The following is a 21,818-nucleotide window of genomic DNA, read 5'->3' as shown; positions in this document are numbered from 1 at the left end:
TCATCTCATTGAGGGTCCCCACTACCTGGGCGATGCCTCTGGAGTCACGCCGGTATGCGTCCAGGATGGTTCTGACGTGTGCCATAGCCGGGTCCTGAGCCAACTGGGCAGGTTCGCGCCTCCGCCGTCCTCCACTCCCACCACCCCTGCCCACTTGCGCCTGGCCTGCCGTGGTGGGCACATCGGGTCTCCGGGACCCCTGAGGGATGGCATTTGCGGTGTCGCCTGCCTCCTCCTGGGTGCCCGGAGAACCTTGTCCCTCCTGGACAGACTGGCTGTGTTGTTGTGTGCGGGCAGGGCTCCTGGGTGGCTCCTGGGATGTGGCAGGAATGGGGGTGGTGGTTGGCACAGTTGTACCTGACGCAGGTGCTGCAGGTGGTTGGACACCAGAGGGGCCAGGTTGGTCTGGGTCATCCACGGAGTGGTGAGAGTCGTCGCTGCCGGTGGGGTCCTCTTCACGCAGAGCCTGGTCCTGTGAGTCTTCCCCCCCAGTGTTGGGGGGAGATCGATGACGTTGGCCTGTGTGTGAGAGAGACAGTGTTAATTGTGTTACATGCGACATCCATGTTTCATTCTTTTTTGATTTGGCACAGTTCCTCTGGGTGGTTGGATTTGGCTAGCATTCCTCACACAGTGCACTTGTGCATGGGTATGTCCCTTGGCCACAGCTTTCGACACTTTACCTATGTGTGACACAATCTTAGTTGATGCATATTTTGGGAACGCAGTCAGCAGTGTAGTGAGCGGGCGTAGCAAGCCATGCAGAGCCGCCTTACGTGTTGCACTGTACGTGGCCAAATGGTGTTTATTCCATGCTATTTGAGAATGCAGGTAGGTAACTTAACAATTTGTGACAGGGTTCTGACGAACACAGTGGGTAGGTATACTGGGTGTAAGGTTCTGTTTGTGCCTGCAGCACGGATGTACTCGTGCACAGATTGACACATGGCCTAGTGTTTATCAAAGGTTGAAGGGGGGGTTAAGGCACTGCCAAACCTTGTCTACATGCACACAGTCCACCTGCTGACGAGCGGACATGGCCACACCACCCAAGGGTGATTTGGTCTCCCTCTGTCTCCCTTTCTCCCTCCCTCTGTCAGCCTCCTCCCACTGTCCGTCTCCCTCTGTCTCCCTTTCTCCCTCCCTCTGTCAGCCTCCTCCCTCTGTCCGTCTCCCTTTCTCCCTCCCTCTATCAGCCTCCTCCCTCTGTCCGTCTCCCTCTATCTCCCTTTCTCCCTCCATCAGCCTCCTCCCTCTGTCCGTCTCCCTCTATCTCCCTTTCTCCCTCCCTCTATCAGCCTCCTCCCTCTGTCCGTCTCCCTCTGTCTCCCTTTCTCCCTCCCTCTATCAGCCTCCTCCCTCTGTCTGTCTCCCTCTGTCTCCCTTTCTCCCTCCCTCTATCAGCCTCCTCCCTCTGTCTGTCTCCCTTTCTCCCACCCTCTGTCAGCCTCCTCCCTCTGTCCGTCTCCCTCTGTCTCCCCTTCTCCCTCCCTCTGTCAGCCTCCTCCCTCCCTCTGTCTGTCTCCCTGTGTCCACCTCTGTCTCTGTCCCTCTCTCTGCCCCTCTCCCTCCCTCTGTGTGTTACCCTCTGTCACCTCAGCCCAGCTTCCTGGGCACACACAGTTTGCAGGTCTTGCAAAGGCCATTGGCTTGTTCATGTGGGTTTGTTTCTTCTCTGCCGGCACCCATTGGGCGGAGTGTCTGAGTCTGCGCTGCTGCTGTGGCGGTGTGTGCTGACACTCTTTCAGTGTGCTGCGTCTTCATTGGCTGATGTTATGTGCAAATTGTGCCTTCATACCCATGTCGTCCTGCAACGCGGCCACCATTAGCAGGCAAAACAGTACTGTGTGGGGACACACTGTTGGTATGGCTGTGCCCTAAGCCATATGGGCTGAGGGCATTGTTGTGTGCTTCAGAGTTGCTCTATGTTAGTTTTGAGGCCCACCCTCCCGGCATCAGGCACATCCTGTCTTGTGTTGGTGTTTTGTGTGGCCTGTGACTTGGCATGGCCTTGCTTGGGGCATGGGGCATGGAGGCGCTAGTGGCATGTGTGTGTTTTTGGAGTGTGGTTGTGTCCGGTGCTGGCTTTGAGGGGGGTTGCGTGCATGATTGTTATTTGGGTTGTATATGGCGTTCCCCCCATGTGAGGTGAGTTGTTTGTGTACTCACCAGGCTCTCGGACTCCTTCTAGTCCGTCTACTACCAACGGCGGCAGCGTGGCCACCACCTTCTCCTCCCAGGGATGGTAGTGTACCGGTCTGCGGGCCGGCCCTCCTCCAGTGATGTTGGCCTGGTTGTGCTCGTCCGTCATTTTGTGGCAGACCGTCCTCCGCAGATCGTACCACCTGGCTTGGCACTTATGCCTGGTCCTTCTGGTGGCCCCAACAGCATTCACGGAATTGACTATCCTCTCCCACATGGCAGTGTTTTCTGATATGCTGGTCCGTCTGACCAATGTTCCAAAGAGCTGTGGCTCGACTCTGATGATTTCGTCGACAAGGGACTCCAGCTCGTCCTTTGTGAACTTTGGATTCTTGTTGGTGGGCATGGTGTGGGGTGTGGGTGTGGATGGTTGTGGGGGTGGGGGGGTGGATGGGTGTGGGTGTGGATGGTTGTGGGTGTGCAGGTGTGTGTGTGTGAATGTGATGAGGGTGTGTTTGTGATGGTGGTTGTGTGAAGGAGTGCAAGTGTAAGGTGTATTGATGGTTGAAGTATGGTGCAGTGCGTTGTCTCTGGGGTCTTGCAGCAGTGGATCTGTTGCAAAGGATCATGGTTTGTGTGTGTTGGGCCTTTTTATTGGTCCATTTGTGGGTGTGGCTGTGTTTGAACTTTGGGTGGGTGTGTTATAAGGAGTGGTAGTGGTTTGGGCCTCTGTTTATCTGTTTGTCAGTTGCAGGTCAGTGTATAGGATGTATTTGGCCTTGTTGGATATGTTTTGTGGTGTTGTGTGCCTCGGATTGACTCTCCTTGTGTTTTTTTGGTTTGTCCTGGTTCAGTAGGAGTGTTTTTAGCGTCTGTACGGTGCGTACATGGGCCATGTTGTTGTACACTGCTGTCCTTTGCTATGGCTTAGTACGACTCGTACATGCCCGATGTTGGGTGAGGGAGCTGGTGTGTGGGCCTGGGGTAGGGTGCGTACGAACACGGGCAGGGTGTTGGTCCGCACCGTACATCGGTGGTGGTGTTTCGCACCGTACATACAGGGGGGGCTGGGTGTAGGGTCCGTACATACACGGGTGGGGAGTTGGTACGCTCCATGCATACACGGGTGGGGGTACGGTCCGTACATACACTGGTGGGATGGGGTGGGGGTACGGTCCGTACATACACGGGTGGGGAGTTGGTACGCTGCATGCATACACGGGTGGGGGTACGGTCCGTACATACACTGGTGGGGTGGGGGTACGGTCCGTACATACACGGGTGGGGTGGGGGTACGGTCCGTACATACACGGGTGGGGGTACGGTCCGTACATACACGGGTGGGGAGTTGGTACGCTCCATGCATACACGGGTGGGGGTACGGTCCGTACATACACTGGTGGGGTGGGGGTACAGTCCGTACACACACGGGTGGGGGTACGGTCCGTACATACACTGGTGGGGTGGGGGTACGGTCCGTACATACACTGGTGTGGTGGGGGTACGGTCCGTACATACACGGGTGGGGAGTTGGTACGCTGCATGCATACACGGGTGGGGGTACGGTCCGTACATACACTGGTGGGGTGGGGGTACGGTCCGTACATACACGGGTGGGGAGTTGGTACGCTGCATGCATACACGGGTGGGGGTACGGTCCGTACATACATGGGTGGGGTGGGGGTACGGTCCGCACATACACTGGTGGGGTGGGGGTACGGTCCGTACATACACAGGTGGGGAGTTGGTACGCTGCATGCATACACGGGTGGGGGTAGAGTTCGTACATACACTGGTGGGGTGGGGGTACGGTCCGTACATACACGGGTGGGGAGTTGGTACGCTGCATGCATACACGGGTGGGGGTACGGTCCGTACATACACGGGTGGGGGTACGGTCCGTACATACACGGGTGGGGGTACGGTCCATACATACACTGGTGGGGTGGGGGTACGGTCCGTACATACACTGGTCGGGTGGGGGTACGGTCCGTACATACACGGGTGGGGAGTTGGTACGTTCCATGCATACATGGGTGGGGGTACGCTCCATGCATACACTGTTGGGGGTGCGGCGCGTGCATCCGCGGCCGGGGGGCGTTTTGCGCGTACATGCGGGGTCTGTGGTGGGGTGTTCGGCGCGTGTGCGGGCACGTGTCTCCATGCTTGTTATGGGAGTTCGGTCTGTACGGTGTTATTTCCATACAGTTGTGAAATCGAAAGGAGGGGAGTGATCGTACTTGCGCTGTCGGACTTCATTTTTCTGATTCGTACGGTAAATCGTCCGGGGATGTGTCGGACACAATTTCCGACCCGAGGACGTGTGGGGAAATTTTCCGGATGTGATTCGTATGGAGTTTTTCCCATGCGAATCGTACTTGGCAGTTTGTACGCTACTTGTACGATTCGGACGGAAAAAAGTCCAGATTCAATTCGGATGGGGGAAATTTTTCCAGGATCCGAATCGGCACCTTAAAGTCTAGAAAGACATTTGATATCTTCAGTGATTAATTTAAAAACTACAAACTCATTTCTTGTTATTTCAATTTTGTTTATCTAAATCCGTAATCAATCCCTTTAATCTTACATTTATATACTACAGCTCATAATTTGAAATTTAGATTTATTAAAGAGTAATTAAACATTTAGAAATCTCATTTAAGCATGAATTTAGGAAAAATGCAGTAAATCATTTACCAATGAACAGGCGACGAATAGCTTCAGGTCGAGAAGGGAGTTATCCGCATTCTTAAGTAAGGACTCCCTCGGACAGGCAGTCTGACACTCACCAAGGGATCAAACCGTCGGGCAAATATACAGGATATAAAGCAATAACACTGAATATATAAAGTTCAGAAATTGAGCAATGTCCATCCATCAATCCGCAGCATGGATCAATTCCACACCCAGACTGGCAGCATAGAAATTAATTTAAAAAAAGAAAGGTCGAAAAATAAAAAGGATCAACCACCCAACAAGAACTTTCCTTCTAAGATTAACCCAAAACAACCAGCAATCGCAATGGCCAATACAGCAACTGCAAAAAACTATATCCCAAAAGAGCGCCTCTGTAATGACTGATGAGGGGTTATTATACCTTTCCTTGCCTTACTTCATACAAAATATGGCAACTTTAGGGGCAGACCAAATGTTCTGATTGGACAGTTCGGGGTTATCAATAGTTCATTGCACTCTTCCCAGTGCAAACTGGTTCTGCATAGTGACTTGGCACAAGAGTTCACATGTTGTAATGGTCCTTCCGAATCCCATGTGGGGACCAGCAAATGTAACTTTTCAAGGCAAAAGGGTCCTATTGACAGATTCATTCTTTTTCTCTTCTGTGGTTCTCATACGGTCATCTACTGGCTCAAGTGCCCAACACATCGACCTTGGCAGGGAACACGATGTCAGGAGTTCATTTCACCTCGTAATCTCAAGAACCATCTGGGAATGCGCAGAAATCATCGCGCGCACATGGTGGCATCTGCTTCAGAGAACGCCATCTTAAGTACTGCGGCCTAGTAGGCCCGAATGTTCACTAAGCGAAAATAGACAAAACAGCAATTAATATGTAGAAATGAAGGTTCTAATGTTCAAACCCACACTAATCCCAATATATATTAGTATCTTCCTAGCTGCAGCAACATTTAAAGCGATAATACTTACCATACGATAACTTTAAGCCACAATACAATCACGAAGCAATATAAACCAAATAATTTTACTATTTCAACACAATCTAAGGTTAGTTTGCGTACCATTGTTGATTATTTAATTTTGCCATGCAATTAGCAACTTAGTCCCACGTGTATTTATGTTTATCACGGTGCAAATATTGATTAGTACCACTTTCACTGCAAACATGTTATGTAGATTAATTTTTAGAATGATAACGTAATACATTTTTCATGCAAATTAGAGGAGGTATACAAAATCTTGTTTTACCTGCTTCATCAGATTCAACCCAGATCTGTGACTGGGGATGATCGTCTGGAAAGTTTGAGCGCTCCGTCCATCATCTCCTTGTGTTTGCTACCTACGGAGAGCCATCAGCAGCCATGGCTCTTAACAAAGGCCCACCCATGCTTAGCTCCTAGAGCAGGGAGTCCCGACATGTTCATGGATAGGCCATCCAGATGAAAGCTCAACATTGCTGACAGGAAACCACCAAGGAGTGGGGGACATTGCTCAACACGTAGGGAGCGGGTAGGTAATGACCCTATCAAATAAACAGCTCCACACCCTCAGCTGTTCACCTGTTCAATAAATAAGGAGGGTTGAAAAAGTACAGAGGGGGTGGAGAACATGCAGTAAAAGCCACACCCTCAAATCGGTCAAGGCTGCAGCAGCAATCCTGCCTATCCAAGCTCCCTAACTTGGATAGGCAGGATTGAATTGAGTAAATAAACGTTTTTTTAAGTGATTCAGACAGGCTGTGCTCTGTGGACATTGCCTTCAGACCACTCAGGCAGGGGCAGTCCCTTAACCATCATCCACCCATTTTCCTGGGTACAATGGGGCGACCTTGCCTTTAAGATGCCATCTCCTCCCACGGGGTAAAATGTTGTAGTCATTGTCATTAGAAGGGACAGTCGAGTGAAAGCATCTCCCCCTCACTCATTCCGCATGCCCGACACACACTGGGCAACTGTACTGCATTCGCCATTTTACACGTGCTAAACTGCATATTGACCTCGATTCCATGTGATGCTCTGATCTTCCCTTTTTGTTGCACTGCATTTCCATCTTGTGCTGCTTTGACCTGTAGTTACACTTCAGCAGTAACATAAACATGTTTTTCACGTAAACCAGTACGAGGTGGTGCGAGACATTCCTCGTGAGGTTATTTTGTACCTTGAGCTTGTTTTTGTGCATTCTATGCTTATCTCTAGGACAGAGGGAGGATGCGCTGTGCAAGGCTCTCCAAGGCCGGAGACAGGGAAAGGAATGTCTTTTGCCTCGGCGCACCCAAGCAGAATCTGGCCAGGTCTGCATGGGTGGATCTGAAGCAGAGATGCGGCCAGCACCTATGATGGATAGATGGGCAAGAACGCCTACTAGAGGGTTCTCGAACGTGTTGATTTAACTATAAAAAGCGGTGTCTGTGGGGTGGAGCTCAGGAACTCAGTCTTGGAGTGGATGCAGTCGCGGGACGACGTTGGTGCCCGGAGAGATTACTTCCTGTGCCCCAGTATCTACATGGTTCCCGACTTGTGTTTTCGGTGCTTGGCCAGGGATGTTGAAGACTCCGGTGCAGACGCATCTGGTGAGGTGCTTTGTACATTAACCGTTTATATATCTATATTCAAGATCTCATATTTGTATGTATTACTATATATATATATATATATATATATATATATATATATATATTACCTACTGGCGATAGCCAGTAGGTAGTTATAGTTAGGACCACGTTTCCATAGGAAAACCTCAACATTCTATTTTGAATAACTTTGGCGCCGGTCGACGAATCCTCGCGAATTTCTCAAAATAGGTGGGGCGCTACGCTCCGCTCCTACCCTGAAAGTCTCGGGGGGATTCGTCAAGCGGGGGCTGAGATAAAAGGGGGGTCCCAAAACGCGTTTTTCCCATGCATTTTTCCATAGGACCTTTAGAACGAGCTACAGCCCGAATGGCTGAACAGAATTACTCAAAATTTGGCAGAGAGGTAGTCCCTAGGTCAAGGAAGTGCCTTTTGTAGGTTTGGTGTAAATCTGTTCAGTAGATTCTGAGAAAATAGCCTTTAAATCAATATATATATCTGAGCCAGCTTACGGTACGCTTACCGTACGCTTACGGTAAGCGTACGGTGGCGTGCGCGAGCGCGATTCTGATTGGCTCTTAGATCTTAGTAAACATTCGAATCGGCCGAAACCAGGAAGCGGCGGCCGCCATTTTGTCTCTCGCACTGAGAGAGATTTTTAAAATCGGAAGCCCAAAAACATGTAAAGGGGCTGTTTTGACAACTCCCTCCCACATAGTCATGTGGAGGGAGTCCCCAAACATCCCCCAAGTGCAAAAACGGTTTTATTTTTTTCTCGGCAATTTCGCGGGGTACGCTTACCGTACGCTTACGGTAAGCGTACGGTAAAAAAATAAAAATAAAAAAAACACTATCCACACTTACCCCACCCCCTGTGCTTTTGGTGGCCGAAGGCCACCAAATGTGCTGGGCTTATTACAATGGAAAAAAACACTATCCACACTTACCCCACCCCCTGTGCTTTTCGTGGCCGTAGGCCACCAAATGTACAGGGCTTATTATAAGGGAAAAAAACTTAGCATTTAAAAAACCGTACTAATTCACTGAAAAAACCATAGGTTTCACACACGTTATAGTTAGGAATTAGCATTTAAAAAACCTTGCAAATTCACTGAAAAAACCATAGGTTTCACACATGTTATATTTAGTGGAAATTTTACTGATAAAAAACCAATGAAATTGCCCCGTTATAGTTAGCGCAGGCAACTATAACTCACGCGACCGCAATCCTCTGCTGATGACATATGTGTCTTTATGAAAAAAAAAAATTTGTAATATATGTATAGCTAAAAATGTATGGAAGAAGACATGGGCAAATAAGTGTCTAAATATTTTATTAGCATCAGCAGAGGATTGTGGTCGCGTGAGTTATAGTTGCCTGCGCTAACTATAACGGGGCAATTTCATTGGTTTTTTATCAGTAAAATTTCCACTAACTATAACATGTGTGAAACCTATGGTTTTTTCAGTGAATTATATATATATATATATATATATATATTCACTTAAAAAACCATAGGTTTCACACATGTTATAGTTAGCTGTACATTTCACTCGTAAAAAACCAATGAAATTCCACGTTATAGTTAGATCAGGTAACTATAACTTGCGCGCCCACAATAAACTGCTGATGACGTCACATATTACATCACTCATGACATGGTCAGTGACATCACTCATGACATCAATGATGACATCTGAAATTACACATTGTGGATTGCGGTCGCGCAAGTTATAGTTACCTGGTCTAACTATAACGTGGAATTTCATTGGTTTTTTACGAGTGAAATGTACAGCTAACTATAACATGTGTGAAACCTATGGTTTTTTAAGTGAATTTGCAAGGTTTTGTAAATGATAATTCCTAACTATAACGTGTGTGAAACCTATGGTTTTTTCAGTGAATTTGTACGGTTTTTTAAATGCTAAGTTATGTATTTTTTTTTAAAAATTTTTTCTGGTTTGTCACTGTGCGCACACCCTGCGCGCACGGTGCGCTTCGCGCACCGTCCGCGCACTGTGGGCGCTCGGAGCACCCACGTTGCACAGTCCATGCCGTGCGTGCCTCGCCTTTTTTTACACAGTAACATTTGTTTTTTTCTCCCTTGTGGGTCCTTTAATTTATTTAATAAATGTGATTGTTACTTCTTTATTTTTTTTTATTTTTTTTTTCCCGTGCGCGTACGGTAAGCTTACCGTACGCGCACTCCGCTTTTTTTTTTTTTTAATTATTAAATGTATTTTTCGTACTTTTGGGTCCTTCTTGGACCCCCTGACAAACACTAGGGGGTCTGCAACTCTCTTCGTTGCCCCCTTTTCACGTTCCCCACCTTTGTTTCTCAGTGCGAGAGACAGAAAATGGCGGCCGACACTTCCTGATTTCGACCGATTCGAATGTTTACAGTCATGTAACCACCAATCAGAATTGAGCTCGCGCACGGCACCGTACGCGTACGGTAAGCTTACGGTAAGCGCACTGAGCGTGCTTACAGATATATATATTGATTTAAATGCTATTTTCTCAGGACCTACTAAACAGATTTACACCAGACCTACAAAAGGCACATCCTTGACCTGAGGACTACCTCTCTGCCAAATTTCAAGTAATTCTGTTCAGCCGTTCGGGCTGTAGCTCGGACTAAAGGTCCTATGGGAAAATGCATGGGGAAAACGCGTTTTGGGACCCCCCTTTTTTCTCAGCCCCCGCTTGACGAATCCCCCCGAGACTTTCAGGGTAGGAGCGGAGCGGAGCGCCCCATTAGTTTTGAAAATTTCGCGAGGATTCGTCGACCGGCGCCAAAGTTATTCCAAATAGAATGTTGCGGATTTCCTATGGAAACACGGTCCTAACTATAACTATCTACTGGCGGCCGCCAGTAGATAATATATATATATATATATATATATATATATATATATATATATATATATATATATATATATTACTTCATTTCCAATCCGGTGATGATAATCCGCCGAACAAAACAGGACACAGACCCAGAGTAGGTGCTCAAAATTAACGTTTATATATATATATATATATATATATATAGAGTGTGGTGTATTCATTGTTTATTGCCTTTCACTTGGTGCCTAAGAACTTACTAGCTTCAGGGACTTATTGCCCTTGTCTACGATACTAATAAAGCTCATTTTACCTCCAGAGGAGTGTTGGAGTTTCTGTGTAAGTAAGTGGTGTGCGTAAGTTTAGATTAAACAAGTGGGCAAGGCAATACATTTTGGCGTAGTCAGCAGGATACGTAAGTAACGCGGATAGAAACATGTTTAAAAAGACGAAAGGTGGTTTTGGTTCTTTGGCACCAAGTGAAATCCCTTTCGCCCCCATGCAAATTCCTGGATGGGAGGCGACGCCGTACTCCGCGCTGGCGCGTGAGTACACTAAAAGCACAGGATTAAGTGAGAGCTGGTTTGACTGTTTGGGCGAAGCAACGCCAGAAGATGTTTTAAATTGTTTACGGAAGGTTCCTTTGGAGAAAGGTAAAGAATTATGGACAGTGAGCCGTAGAGGTTGGGCTCTGTTGCATGCCTACCGTCAAGTTTTTGACAAATGTTTATCTCTGCAGCTGGAACAGTTGAGCTTAGAAAAACAACTTATTGAAGCTAAGAATATGTCTACGATGCTTTCCTGCCAGAATAAGCTATTACAAGACAAATTAGAAACATATCAAACTATAGCAGAACGGGCTGCAGTCCGTGTCGCTGAATACAGATACAGGAAAAGGAGGGGTAGAGTGAGTAAGAGAAAAGTCCATTTAGCGATTGCCAAAGCAGACTTAGATTTTGATCCATCCACCTGGGACTCTAACATCAGGGAATCATCAGAGTTCTCCTCAGAAGGAGAGCAGCCTTTACAGAGAGAAAGACAGGAGGAGGAGGTAAAGAATAGTAAGAGAGTGGAAGCACAGCCCATTCTAAGAGGGAAACTTCAAACCAGTCCAGCGAACCCAGATGGAGTTATGTTAAATAGTCTGGAGGATTTTACTCAACAGGAGATCAGTGATATTTTAGAGAGATTTAGACAGAAGCCTGGCGAGGCACTATTAACTTGGATGGTGCGCCTCTATGATCAAGGCGCTTCTGGGGTCATGTTAGACGGTGGGGATGCTGCCAAATTTTGTACTCTCAGTACTGAACCCACTGTGCAGGGACACTTCCGGACTTTCCGCAGTGATGACCAAACTACCCTGTTGCAGCTAGCCACACAGGGGTGTGGTCATAAGTACCCCACAGATTCAGATTGGGGTACTGGAAATGAAAAACCATGGTTTACCCTAAGAGATGCCTCACAGAGAATTAAGGAGGAGGGGATGAAGCTAGCTATCCTTATAAGTGAGACGCATAATTTGATGGGCCAGATAATGACTGTCCATGCGGAACAAAATCATTCGTTTGGCACCCCCTGCATACAAAGCGGTGATAATGACTCTGTTAATTAATCAAACTGGTAATACCATAGGAGAAGTAGTCGAGGCAGTCCGTGAGCTGGGAAAGCTTGGGGAATGGACCAAGCCAGACAGGACTTCGCGCTCAGAGTCCCGTACTGACAACAACCGAGTGACCCGACGTGATATGATTTTGGTGCTGTTAAAGGATGGGGTGTCAAGGAGTGAGATTGATGGCATTGAGACCAAAAGCATGTGGGAAATGTACCGTAAGCGAGGACTGGATAGGAAGGAGGGGAGTAGGCATGTGAATAGAAAAGATAACAAGAAAGTAATTCGCAGGAAAACAGAGCTTGAGGAGAAGCATGACAAAGCAGGTCAGGAGAGAGAGAGGGAATCTCATGTGAGAATGACAAAAGAGAAAGGTTGGGACTGGGATTGCACAGATTTAGATGGGGACCGGGAAGAGGAGGAGTTGTTCCCTGAGGGTTACCCGACATTGTATTCAGATCAGCACTGGGACTTGCGCCGGGCAGATGCAGAGCTGCGTAGGCGAAATTTAGATTAGGAAATGGGCCAAGCTCTGGTGCAGGGATGGGCTTGCAAAGATAATAGACCGCATGTGAGGGTTGAGATCTATTGGAAAAATAGAAACGTTCAGGAGGTACGGGCTTTAGTAGACACCGGAGCGGAGGCCACGCTGATACATGGCAATCCACGAAAATTTAAAGGACAGTATTTCACTATCACGGGTTTGGGTGGACAGGAAACACCAGCAGTGCAAACAGTAATTCAGATGAAAATAGGTAGACTTCCCAAGAGAGCATACACTGTTTTGATTGTGCCCATTCCCGAGTACATCATTGGTATTGACATTCTGAAAGGTATGACCCTATATTTAGATGACAGATGCTATCAGTTTGGGTCAAAGCAGTACCTCTCGGTGGCTGCTGTGAGGGTGGGGCGCTTGAAGATTCCCCCAGTGAAGGTGCCCCAAGCAACAAAAGTGGTTCACATGAAGCAGTACAGGATCCCAGGGGGACATGATGAGATTACCGCAACCATACGGAACTTGGCGGGGGTGGTGAGACCGGTTACCACGGCGTGGAATAACACTGTGTGGCCCGTGCGCAAACCCGATGGGAGCTGGCGCATGACTGTGGATTACCGCGAGCTGAATAAGCATACGCCCCCGTTGACAGCCGCAGTCCCCGACACCATCACTTTGATTGAGAAAATTCAGAAGCACAATGGGACATGGTATGCGGCACTTGATATTGCCAATGCTTTTTTCACGATTCCAACTGCCCCCGAGTCCCAGGAACAATTTTCCTTCCCATGGAGTGGTAGGCAGCTCACGTATGCATCTTTACCACAGGGGTAATTACATAGCCCTACGATCTGTCACCGGTTGGTGGCAGAGCATTTGGATGAGGTGTCAGTTATTCCTGGAGTACAACTTTGCCATTACATTGATGATGTGTTAATCCAAGGAGAGACCCAAGAACAGGTGCAGGCTCAGCTAGACAGAATTGTAGAGCACCTGCAAAGCAAAGGGTGGGTGATTAACCCAGAGAAGGTGCAGGGACCCTCCCAGAGTGTGAAGTTTTTAGGTATTCAGTGGCATCAGGGGAATAGAGAGGTGCTGCCACAAGTAAGGCAAAAGATCAAGGAGTTTGCAGTGCCGCGAAACAGGAAGGAGGTGCAGCGTTTCATTGGATTGTTTGGTTTTTGGAGACAGCACATTCCCCATTTGAGTCAGATTTTGGCCCCTCTATACAAGGTTACGCGGAAGAAGCATGAGTTTCAGTGGGGGGAGGCCCAGCAACAGGCATTTGAGTCAGCGAAGGAGGCAATACAGCGTGCCCTGGAGCTATGGCCCATACGAGAGGGAAGCATTGATTTGAATGTAACGGTCCAGGATCAGTATGCGACCTGGAGCCTGTGGCAAAAACAGGGGAGACAGAAAGTACCCCTGGGGTTTTGGACAAAGAAATTACCTGATGCTGGAGAGCGGTACACTCCTTTCGAAAACCAGTTGTTGGCATGTTATTGGGCTCTGGTGGATACCGAGCAATTGACCCTGGGGCACAATGTGTTTTTGAGACCTGAAATTCCTATCATGCAATGGGTGATGAGCTCACCCAAGACACACTGGATTGGGCATGCACAGGAGGCTAGCGTCATAAAGTGGAAGTGGTACATACAAGACAGAGCACGAGTGGGTCCTAAAGGTACCGCAGTGCTGCATGAGCAATTGGCGCAGACTCCAGTAGCAGATGCAGAAATGTTGCAAGATGTATCCAAAGTGCAAGAGTCCCCAGTGAAATGGGGCGGGCCATTCTCAGAGTTGTACGCGGAGGACAAAAAGCATGTGTGGTTTACAGATGGCTCAGCCAGATATGTGGGGACCAAGAGACATTGGAAGGCGGTGTCATACAATCCTATGACCAAAAAGTTGTTGTCGACTACTGGAGAGGGAAGAAGTAGTCAGTTCGCAGAATTGTACGCGGTTTACCAGGCTTTAAAGCAAGAGCTCCCTGGTACATGTCACATTTATACTGATTCATGGTCTACGGCCAATGAGTTTGCCACTTGGCTTCCCACATGGCATGCTCACAATTGGATGATTCACAATAGGGAGGTTTGGGGAAAGGAGTTATGGCAGGAGATTTGGGAATTGTCCCAGAGTACAGTCACAGTTTATCATGTTGATGCTCATTGCCCGACTGACTCACTAGAGCGTTGGTGCAATTCCTTTGCAGACCAAGATGCGAAAATTCGTGAAGCTGAGGTGGCAACGCAGGATTCTGACTTGGTGAGCATGGCTAAATGGGCGCATCAGAAAAGCGGACATTTGGGCGAGCGAGCCACTAGCAGGTGGGCAGAAAGTAGAGGGATGTATATTCCCCTAGATTTGATTAAAACTGCGATCATTCACTGTCCCGTTTGTCAGCATACCCAACACAGACCAGTTCCACAGGTAGTGAGAGGCCAGCTAGGCAGAGGGAAGTTGCCAGGGCAAATATGGCAAATTGATTTCATCGGGCCAATGCCAATGAGTCGAGGATGTCAGTATGCATGCACAGTGGTGGATACCTATTCTGGCTATCTCATCGCCTTTCCATGCAAGAGAGCAACCCAGTCTAACACTCTGAAAACTTTGAATTTGTTGATTTTGTATTACGGAATTCCTTTGCAGGTCCAATGTGACAATGGGTCACACGTTTAAGGAAAGATGGGGCAAGATTTTTGTGTGCAGCATAACATTGAGTGGATCTATCACATACCCTATTACCCACAGGCAGCGGGTTTGATTGAGAGAATTAATGGTTTGTTGAAAGAGCAGTTGAAAAAGTTGTCTGATGAGACATTGAAGGGGTGGAGGGATCATTTGCCTGATGTATTGCAAATTTTGAACAACCGACCCCTTGCCAATGCAGAGACTCCTTTGATGCGCATGTTGACCCCGGCTTTGCAGATCAAGCCCCATGTGGCCACAAACACAATTCTGTATTGGGAGACAGCTCCCGGAGCTTAAGCTCCATATCGTGCCACGCCAGAGGCTGCAGGACTTGATTTACATGCCCTGAAACTATCGATTGCAACCACGAGACATTACCTTGATTGAGACAGGAATTGGAGTTCAAATTCCCCCAGAGCATTTTGGACTGATCGCCCCTTGATCTGGGCTTGCCCTTAAAGGCATCCAGGTTTTGGGAGGGGTGGTCGATGCCGATTACCAGGGGGAGATCAGAGTTATTCTATTGAACAGTGGAGACAATGATCTGATTGTGCAACCCGGTGACCGAGTTGCCCAAATGATCATCATACCGGTTTATGGAGGAAATGTCATGAAGGGGCCAGCCCCAGCCCTTCTAACTGTGCGAGGAAAGGGCGGGTTCAGATCTACTGACAAGAACCCAGGGGCAAAAGTATGCTTAGAGTCCCCAAACAAACCTCCTGAACCTGCAGAATTAATCACTAAGGGAAAGGATAATATCCTTGTCATCATGAGACCCGGACAGGAAAAGTGGGAAAATGTACCTGTATTTACGAGAGTGATTATACCAGTTTGTTTTCTGTTTCTAGATCACAGTATGGCTTGCCGCTGCGATGCTTGCGCTGTGTGGTCTGTGTTTGGGCGTGTCCGGAGGGGTCCGGGAGGGCCCGGGGATGCCGAAGGGGATCAACCGCCCGAGTCGGATGACAGCATTGTTGCAGCAACCAGATAATTTCTGGACCTACTTGGCCAGGAATGTGCTGAACACTTCCCACTTCTGTATGAGAAATCTTCAGAGTACAGCTGATATGATATCCACTTGTCTTGTTGCCGTACCTACCCCTGCACATGTGCTTCTGCACAACTTCAACCAAACTAACTTTGATGGGGTAGTGGAGGAAACTGATGTTCAAACACATCTGAGTCTTTATGAGTACTGTCGCTTTTGCCCGGAGGTTACAGATAACCTCTGGAGGAACATGACGAGTATTGTTACCTACAACATCACTACTGGAGACGTTTGCTATCAACTAACTTGTGACCCTGCCAAAATTGGCAAGTGTAGCCAATTGAAACTAGAGAAAAGCACACAATTGACCACTGATCAACAAACATTATGTCACTCACGACATGACAGTTTTTGCAGTAATGTTACCAATTATATGGTCTGTAATCATACAGTATTAACCGCTAGCCATGTTAACCATGTGAAACTATCTAAGGGATGGCTGTTCTCATGTGCAATATTTCATACACTTACATACCAGCTAATATAACTGGAGGACCTTGTGCCTTATCACGATTAAGTCTTATGCTTTTTCCCATGCATTCTGTCACACACATTCGCTCTTCTAGAGCCGCTGTTCAATTACCTGAGGATTGTGACTCCAATATTGACTTGCTTTCTAGAGCAGAGTATACCAGTTTGGCTATTTCCATTGAAGGAGTGCCAGGACTGTCCGTTTATAATGCAAGAACTATTGCTAAGCTTGCCTGTTTAATTGTGAAGAATCTCAATCATACTTCTGCCGCTTTAGCTGACTTGTTATTAGATGTTCAAGGAATGAGAAAAGCTGTTTTGCAGAATAGGGCAGCTGTGGACTATTTGTTGTTGAAACACAACCACAGTTGAGAGGACTTTGACGGACTCTGTTGTTTCAATTTATCTGATCATTCTACATCTATCCATGTGCATATTAATGCTTTAAAAGATTTAGTGAAAGGGGTTACCCAAAACTTTGATCAAGGATGGTGGGATTGGTTGTTTGGGTGTCTACCTAATTTTGGTTAGCTTCGTTATATCTTGGGTGTTATTGTAGTGAGTATTTGCGTTTCTATCTCATTATGTTGTTGTATTCAATGTATTCCTAATCTTCTCTCCCTTCTTCGTCCCAGATCCATGGTATTTAGGCCAATGGAATATGATGAGTGAATCGAGGGTCAAGGGGTGGAATGTACTTCATTCGCCATTTTACACGTGCTAAACTGCATATTGACCTCGATTCCATATGATGCTCTGATCTTCCATTTTGTTGCACTGCATTTCCATCTTGTGCTGCTTTGACCTGTAGTTACACTTCAGCAGTAACATAAACATGTTTTTCACGTAAACCAGTACGAGCTGGTGCGAGACATACCTTGTGAGGTTATTTTGTACCTTGAGCTTGTTTTTGTGCATTATATGCTTATCTCTAGGACAGAGGGAGGATGCGCTGTGCAAGGCTCTCCAAGGCCGGAGACAGGGAAAGGAATGTCTTTTGCCTCTGCGCACCCAAGCAGAATCTGGCCAGGTCTGTATGGGTGGATCTGACGCAGAGATGCGGCCAGCACCTATGATGGATAGATGGGCAAGAACGCCTACTAGAGGGTTCTCGAACGTGTTGATTTAACTATAAAAAGCGGTGGCTGTGGGGTGGAGCTCAGGAACTCAGGTCTTGGAGTGGACGCACTCGCGGGACGACTTTGGTGCCCGGAGAGATTACTTCCTGTGCCCCAGTCTCTACAGGGTTCCCGACTTGGTGTTTTCGGTGCTTGGCCAGGGATGTTGAAGACTCCGGTGCAGACGCATCTGGTGAGGTGCTTTGTACATTAACTGTTTATATATCTATATTCAAGATCTCATATTTGTATGTATTACAATATATATATATATATATATATATTCACTGAAAAAACCATAGGTTTCACACACGTTATAGTTAGGAATTAGCATTTAAAAAACCTTGCAAATTCACTGAAAAAACCATAGGTTTCACACATGTTATAGTTAGCAGGACATTTCACTCGTGAAAAACCAATGAAATTCCCCCGTTATAGTTAGTGCAGGCAACTATAACTCACGCGACCGCAATCCTCTGCTGATGATGTCAAATATTACATCACTGATGACATATGTGTCTTTCTGAAAAAAAAATATTTGTAATATATGTATAACTGAAAATTAATGGAAGAAGACATGGGTAAATAAGTGTATAAATACAGTGATGTAATATTTGACATCATCAGCAGAGGATTGCGGTCGCGTGAGTTATAGTTGCCTGCACTAACTATAACGGGGGAATTTCATTGGTTTTTCACGAGTGAAATGTCCTGCTAACTATAACATGTGTGAAACCTATGGTTTTTTCAGTGAATTTGCAAGGTTTTTTAAATGCTAATTCCTAACTATAACGTGTGTGAAACCTATGGTTTTTTCAGTGAATTTGTACGGTTTTTTAAATGCAAAATTTTTTTTGAGATTTTTGGTAAAAAATAATATCCAACCTATGTATAAAATAATATATGTACTATATCCTGCATTATGGAATGGTTAATTTTAAAAAAATTAATGTTTACATACAGTTGTACATCACAGTTATTATCATCTACAACTCTTGAAACTTGTATTTTTTTTTTTCATGCATTTTTTGCCGTGCGCGTACGGTAAGCTGACACTACGCGCTCCGTACGTCATAAGTACGGTGCGCTTACGTGATACGATGCGCGTACGGTAAGCTGACGCTACGCGCTCCGTACGTCATAAGTACAGTGCGCTTACGTGATACGTACGTGACGTACGCATGCGCGTTGCGCGGAAGCAACGTCGCGGTTACGCAGGGGCGTGTAATGCGCGAGTGCGTCTTACGTACGCGCTCCGTAAGCGCTCCGTAAGCGTCACGTTTGCGCATGCGTACTTGTTTACGAGCGCGTACCGTAAGCTTACGGAGCGCGCACGGTAGGTCATGTGATCCACAAAGAATACTTTTCATTGGTTGAAACTACTTTCAGTTCCAGAAACTTCCCACACCACACCCATTCCCCTCATTACTGCTTGAGATCCACTAGGAGAAGGAGCTGAATTGAAATTGAGATACAATGGCAGAGCAGCAGACCTCTTCTGAGAGTGAGCCTAGCAGCACCATCATCAGACAGAGAAGGAGGAAACAAAAGGATTCTTTTGTGTGGGAGTATTTTACTTTTCCAGAGGGGCAGAAAAAGGTCAATGCTCCATTGGTCACTTGCACACTTTGTGACCGTGTTTTATCTAGAGGAGATCCAAGGAAGAAGTATTCCTTTGGAAATCACTCTATGATGAGACACCTTAGGGATAAACATCCCAGGACCTTTGCTCGACATACTGAAGAAAACTCTTCAGTAAGTCACCGGAGCCAAACCTCAGAAGCTCAGCCGAGTACATCATCGGCAGCTCAGCTGAGCCCTTCCTCTGAGGTGGGAGCATCACCTTCTTCTGCTCCTCTGGACATTAACCCTCGATTTCGGAGGGTTTCAATGAGGTGTACAACGTGTTGTGGTCTTATTGTTTTTGGGGAGACCAGTGTTTTCCTTATTAACAATAAGATAGACCAGCACGTTTGTAGACGCTCATAATATTCCCATTCTTTCTTTCCTCTATCCCTGTATTAACCCAACGGCTCTTTTAAGAGCCAACCTTACCTCACAATTTTTTTATTTTTTTTTAAGCTTTGCTTTTTGAAAAAAATTTTTTGCCGTGCACGCACGGTACGCGTAATCGCGGAATAGTTACGCGAAGTTCGCGGAATTTTTCTTGCGGGATTTTTCCGTTTACGCCGTGCGCGTACGCTACGCGCATTCGGCGATTTTTCGAAAAAATATTAAAATAAATTTTTGCCCTTGGGGGGCCTGACAAAGGCTAGGGGGTCAGGAACTGTCCACCCTGCCCCCTTTTCACGTTCTCCACCTTTGTTTTTCACCCCCTCAGACTGCGAGAGACAAAATGGCGGCCGACACTTCCTGGTTTCGACCGATTCGAATGTTTACTGAGATCTAACAACCAATCAGAATCGCGCTCGTGCACGGCGGCGTGCGCGTACGGTAAGCCTACGGTACACGCCTATAGATATATATATTGATTTAAATGCTATTTTCTCAGGAAATACTGAACAGATTTACACGAGACCTTCAAAAGGAACATCCCTGACCTGAGGGCTACCTCTCTGCCAAATTTCAAGTAATTCTGTTCAGCCGTTCGGGCTGTAGCTCGGACTAAAGGTCCTATGGAAAAATGCATGGGGAAAACGCGTTTTGGGACCCCCCTTTTTCTCAGCCCCCGCTTGACGAATCCCCCCGAGACTTTCAGGGAAGGAGCGGAACGGAGCACCCCACCTATTTTGAGAATTTCGCGAGGATTCGTCAATCGGCGCCAAAGTTATTCCACATAGAATGTTGCGGATTTCCTATGGAAACACGGTCCTAACTATAACTATCTACTGGCGACCGCCAGTAGATAATATAGTGTGGTGTATTAATTGTTTATTGCCTTTCACTTGGTGCCTAAGAACTTACTAGCTTCAGTGACTTATCGCCCTTGTCTGATACTAATAAAGCTCATTTTACCTCCAGAGGAGTGTTGGAGTTTCTGTGTAAGTATGTGGTGTGCGTACGTTTAGATTACGCAAGTGGGCAAGGCAATACAGCAACCTGCTGTCCTCATTGTCAGAGGTGGGGGCAGTGCAGGGTCACAGTTCCTTCCTCTCTCTACCAATCACACTCCAAACCTGGGCACCAGCTCATGGGTGTTAGCACTGGGAGAGGATGCTCTTCCTTGTCACGGCCCTCTTTCAACCTGGATTTTTATGCACCTTTCTCGCACTGCCTTTTGGTCCCGGTTTACAGCCCTGCCAGTGGCTGTACATCCTCCTCGGGTTCCTCTTCTTTCAGGTAGTATTTTGCTTTTGTCATATATGCTCTCTCTCCCTTTGTTGGATTCCTTTATCTTAGGACTTGGACCTTTACAAACAGTCACTTCACCTTCTAGTTCAGTCTACCAATTTTCTGCCAAGGGGCAAGGCAATACAGCAACCTGCTGTCCTCATTGTCAGAGGTGGGGGCAGTGCAGGGTCACAGTTCCTTCCTCTCTCTACCAATCACACTCCAAACCTGGGCACCAGCTCATGGGTGTTAGCACTGGGAGAGGATGCTCTTCCTTGGCACGGCCCTCTTTCAACCTGGATTTTTATGCACCTTTCTCGCACTGCCTTTTGGTCCCGGTTTACAGCCCTGCCCGTGGCTGTACATCCTCCTCGGGTCCCTCTTCTTTCAGGTAGTATTTTGCTTTTGTCATATATGCTCTCTATTCCTTTATCTTAGGACTTGGACCTTTACAAACAGTCACTTCACCTTCTAGTTCAGTCTACCAATTTTCTGCCAAGGGTGAGTTCTATGATTGGGTAATGTATTGAGTGTATCAGTAAGACGCATTAAGGGCCTGATTACGAATTATGCGGTGCAAGAGCAGGGCAGCACGGTACTGGCCCACTCCTGCACTGCCAAACTCGACCACCGTCCGCCTGCCAGATCATGAGTGCTCTTGTTGTCTGGAAGGCGGGCCTTTGGCGTTCCCAAGGCGGTGCCTATGAAAAATTCATGGGAACGCCAAAGCAAGTTCCTGCACGGCATGGGCTGTTAAGTTCATGACCTGCTGGAACTGGACGTGAATGCAGACAGGAGGGGACACCATGTGCCCTCTGCATGCATCCCCATGGCC

Source organism: Triturus cristatus, chromosome 4_2 (assembly GCF_964204655.1).
Source record: "Triturus cristatus chromosome 4_2, aTriCri1.1, whole genome shotgun sequence".
Taxonomy (NCBI): Eukaryota; Metazoa; Chordata; class Amphibia; order Caudata; family Salamandridae; genus Triturus; species Triturus cristatus.
This window is presented reverse-complemented; position numbering follows the sequence as displayed.